The sequence below is a fragment of the Gadus morhua genome, chromosome 17 (assembly GCF_902167405.1).
Source record: "Gadus morhua chromosome 17, gadMor3.0, whole genome shotgun sequence".
In the NCBI taxonomy this organism is placed as follows: Eukaryota; Metazoa; Chordata; class Actinopteri; order Gadiformes; family Gadidae; genus Gadus; species Gadus morhua.
In genome coordinates this window covers 8683808-8688807 of record NC_044064.1, presented here as the reverse complement: position 1 = coordinate 8688807, position 5000 = coordinate 8683808, and the positions used below count along the sequence as shown (strand labels likewise).

The following is a 5000-nucleotide window of genomic DNA, read 5'->3' as shown; positions in this document are numbered from 1 at the left end:
ATGGGGAAAAGTGCCAATGATTTCCTGATGGGGTGTGTTTTCATCGATGAACGGTGAAATCATTTTCCGTGAAGCAAGTTTCAGTGAAATGAGCATCCGGCCATGTTTGTATGCGTGGGAATGCAAATATTCTCTTCAGTATTCTGGGTGTAAATTCTTCAGCAGTCAGCCCTCGTTCAATCCGGCTCTATAATTTGATCCATCAAAGCACCGTGAGCCCCTTAGCTGCTTGAGGTGGGACTGGAATTAGCTTCCATGCATGTCCAACCAGTTAGCCTTTTAGTAAATGGAAACACATTCTCAATCCATGGCCTCTTGATTTTCTGTGGTGGGGGAAAAACTTGAGTTTCAATGCTTGTTTGCACGCTTATACTATGTGTGTACATCAGCCTAATGCCCACATCGGCAGATGTTCTGGGTGTGTCTGGTGGTTTCCATTGCTGCAGGGGTAGCGGTTGTGATGGTTGCTTTCAGGAGATGGCTGGATGGATAATAAAAGAGTCAATTGGTTCAGAGTTGGCTGTCAATCTCGGAAAGGGGGAGGCGGAGCCGGTGGAGCAGTCAAAGTGGAACAGCCCAACTGATTACAAGACGAGGGATGAGATTTTCCCCTGGAGGGGAGTCCAGCCCTGGACCATGAACCTGTTTCTCACTCGTAGTAAATATGTTATGTGGGACTGGTTAAATATAAGTGGGATTGTATACCACCGAGGGGAAACTCCTTGGTTAATTTGACTGACAAACCACACCCAGGCTTTTCATTGGCTGTTTGCCTGCTCACCTTGTTTAGGCGTAGAGTAGTGTCAAGTCTAATGATCGTTGACGGCGTTCGCAGCGCCATGTGATGGATCACGTTTGTGTGAACTTGAGTAAAAGGTCTCTCAATGTGCAATTGGGATTCCAGGAAAAACCAATAAATTAAACCTTCAAATCTGCCGTTTTCTTCTTGGTCTTACTGCTGTTTATCCAGGCCTTACTCATAATGGAATATGTTGACTGATTCAGGGCCATCTGTCTTTTTTCAACCTTTTGTTGACCTTGTATCTAGGAGTTGGGACGTCTTATCAAAAACATCAAAGGTGACACGCGTTAGACAACACACGTGATCACACTGGGATTCATAACTGTAGGGAGCAGTTAAGGGCAGGTGGGTTTTACTCCAAGCCAAAAGGACCCGGGTTCGATCGACCGTGACCTGCACAGGGGCGCCTCCTGCTGAATGGATCTGCTGAGGCTGATGCCTTGCCAGATTGCCGTGTCGCAGAAGCCTTTTTGGTGGATGTTGAAATGTCTGCGTTGCGTTGTAAAACCAGCTGTACCTTACTCTCTGACCTCCAATCTGCCTGCACAGGGTACCGCAGACGAGAGAAAACCCAGTACCCAAGCACAAATACACATGTCGTTAGACTCATGGCATGATTGCCTCATATTTTACAATTTTGTCATATTGTGGCCAAATTGTGATACCCAACTACTCTCATAACACTGCTGATTCCCTGTGCCTCATTGACTACGTCATAAGTCAATCATAGTGCTTTAACATTCCATAATCACTACCTGCCTTGGTCAGATATTTGTCTTTGGCATTTCTGACGCTAAATACAAGATAAACCTTAAAATAGGACTTAGGCATTTATGCGATGAGGCTAACAATACACACTTATACACACACATACACAGAATGCTTCGATTAAGACTCAAATCTGAGTTATGCTTGAAGAAAGCCCCATTCCCTTCTCCCTGATCTCTGCAGTCTACTGACATGGAGGAGGTTTTCTTCGTTTCTTTGGACCCCGAGACGGATCTTTCCATCCGCACATTGCGGTGAGAACAGTTGTCTTTATATCGTTCTCGGTTCTGTCCCAAGAGTGTGGGGAGAAAGCCTCAAGTCGATCCGGGGATTTGGAACAAGAAATAGATATTTTGAAACAGTTATTAGCGTCCCTAATTTGAGCCGTCATCGCTCATCTTGGGCTTAAACGATTCAAACATGATGGCGCCTTTTCCTGCTCAGGAGTTAGGTGCCATTAACGATGATGTCATTATGTAGAACAGTTGATTTCTGACATTTGGGCTTCAAATGCCATTCCATCCCAGCTGTTGGTCAAACCCTCAACACGAGTATCTTGCCTCTTTATCTGTTCTCCTGTGTTTTGTCCATGGATGATCTGATAATGTGGCAGTGGTGTTTGCAGATCAATGGCTAATATGGTAGGATTTGAGTCAATCACTCCCCTTCCTTGACCTACATCTTTGAATAATACATTTGGAGAGTCCCTCCCCCTCCCTCTGTCTCTCCCTCTCTCTCTCTGTCCCTCCTCCCCTCTCCCTGTCTCTCTTTCGGTTGTTCGGTCCCTGACCGCTCTGTGATTGGCTAGTGAAGTGGCTTTTAGGTTTGGCTTCGTCTCGCAGCCCTTTGACCTCAGCTGGTGGCCTGTTTTCAGCATGCTTGGAATCCAAAAATGTCCAAAAATGTCAGTGGAAACCCAAGTTTCGTGTGCAATAGCGTTTATCCGGACATCAGCTGCCCATTTTCTTTTGCTGAAGCAGCAGAAGCATTTTTTGCCTTTCTAGCTACCATGGTGCCGTCCAGCTCCATTAGTAGGGCTGGCTTGACACCGGCAGGGTTAGGGGTTGGATTCCCACTGAGACCCCTCCATGCTTAGACTGTGTGTGCTGGGGGTGTTGTAACAAACCAAATGGCTGGCGTGGGGTACTGTAGTTAGTCTGGTTGATTCGGTAGATTCTTGCCGTGCACGTGTAATCTGACTCCGCCTCTCGCTAGTTAAACATTGCACGGTGACGGACTGATAATTCCGGGTTGGTGGAGGAAGTGTGCTTTTTCTTCTTTGCCTTGACCTATACTTTGACCTCTGCCACGCTAGATCAAACTCCTCCCATAAAGCATACCAGAGGTATGGCATGCTTTGTGGGAGGAGTCTATTGAGGTCACATCCCCGCACGTCTCTCTCCACGCTCATCCACCCGGAGAACCTCCAGCCTGTTGATTTACTGCTGTCCTGGTCTGGGTGTCGAGATGGTGGTTTGTAATTATAACGCATACGGGAGATGTGTTCTCAAGGGTAATAACGACTTCTCAGCACTGTGTGTGTGTGTGTGTGTGTGTGTGTGTGTGTGTGTGTGTGTGTGTGTGTGTGTGTGTGTGTGTGTGTGTGTGTGTGTGTGTGTGTGTGTGTGTGTGTATAAGTGTGTGTGTAAGGCAGATCTGGACCTGAATATGTTGTCAAGAACTGAGGCTAAACAAATCTCTGAAGTGTTACAGACACTGAATTGAAACGAGTTGCAGACACTTTAAAACACACACACACACACACACACACACACACACACACACACACACACACACACACACACACACACACACACACACACACACACACACACTTCCCACACTTCCAACACTATCTGATTGGAAGGCTTCTGTCAGTGTGTTGTCTATCACAACACCTGTATTCCGGGAAAGAGGTTGAGAGGCACCCCCCCCCCCCCCCCTCCTTCCAGGACCTTGCTAAGCATATTTCTGGCTAACAACAACAGCCCTCTCTCAGAGGAGCCCCAGGTCTCAGGTTCTGGACCTGAATATGACCCCCTTTTCTTACACTCTCTCTCTTTGTGCTCGCTGTCTTTCTATTTTGCCCTCCCTCCTGCACTGCTCCTCTCCGTCTCTTTCTCCTCTGTTTTTTCTTTCTTTTACCTTTCTCTGTTTTACCTTTAGGCTTTCTGTCCTGCTCTATCTCTTTCTTTTGTTCTCTCAGTCTTTTGGTTTATTGTCCTCGTTCTCCTTCTCTCGCTCTCTGTTTCTCTCTCATACTCACAGATACTCACACTCACACACAAACGCACACAGACACACACACACACACATTTTCACACACACAGACACACAGACACACACACAAACCCACACACGCACGCACGCACACACACACAGACACAGACACAGACACAGACACACACACACACACACAACCACACCACGTACACACAGACACACGATACAGAGGTCTCTGCGGCGACCTCTGGAACGTAGCAAAGTGCAGCTAATGGTTCACAGTGTAAACATGACGCTCACCGTGTGTCTGGCTGTGTGTACGGTGTGATCGCTCTGTTATTACCCGGCACGGACCAAGAGAATGGAGGAAGAGTGCAGAACCGAGGATATGTGGGTCAAAATAAAAGCCAGAGAAGGAGAAAGACTCTTAGTCTGTTTGTTTGTTAGCAATAGACGTCACTAGCATTCTGAGTATAGTGATGACAGTCAGTCCCTGTTTTTGTGTTTTTCTTCTGCTGGTATTTGTCTCCAGTGTTGGAAGATGGAACACAGCTTGGCTCCGTGAGGTTTCTTCTTTCCAAATGTCCTGTCTTTCATTAATAAATGACCGTCTCATGCTACTTCTAATTCAAATCCACAGTATTAGAAGTAGTACAATGGCAGAGTGCTTATACTACGACTAGACTAAGTACCTTAAAATGCGTATAGTGGAGTTTAAATGGACTGAATTTATTCAGCGCTTTTCTAACCAGTGGCCACTCAAAGTGCTTTACAACACTGCCTAACATTCACCTATTCATGCACACATTCACAAACCGACGGCGGGGTCAACCACGAAAGGTGACGGCCAGCTCATCGGGAGCAGTTATGGTTAGGATCTTTGCTCAGGGACACTTCGACGCTAGGGAGAGCAGGGCATCAAACTAGCAACCTCCCGGTTATCAGTCAACTCCCTCTACCTCCTGAGCCTCATGCTGGCATTGTTAGTGTAGGTATTGGTGTAGTAGTGGTAGTCGTGTAAAGTGTAGGGCATTGGTCAGACCCCTAAAACAAAGCCTGACCCATAGGTCATGCTTCTGTATTCATTCATGGGATCAATTGTGTATCACAGCCTAATTATTTGTTTTTACATTGTCAAGGAAGCCTGGAACTCAAGCGCTTCATCAGCGTTCTCTGAGTGATGAATGAGCATATGCCGATCACCTTG

General features: G+C 46.6%; 1 protein-coding gene across 2 annotated transcripts in view; it reads left to right on the top strand.

Annotated features, from left to right (window-relative positions):
* afap1 (actin filament associated protein 1) overlaps positions 1-5000 on the top strand; it is a 67917-nt gene that overhangs the window by 27097 nt on the left and 35820 nt on the right. The gene's annotated exons all lie outside the window — the stretch shown is intronic.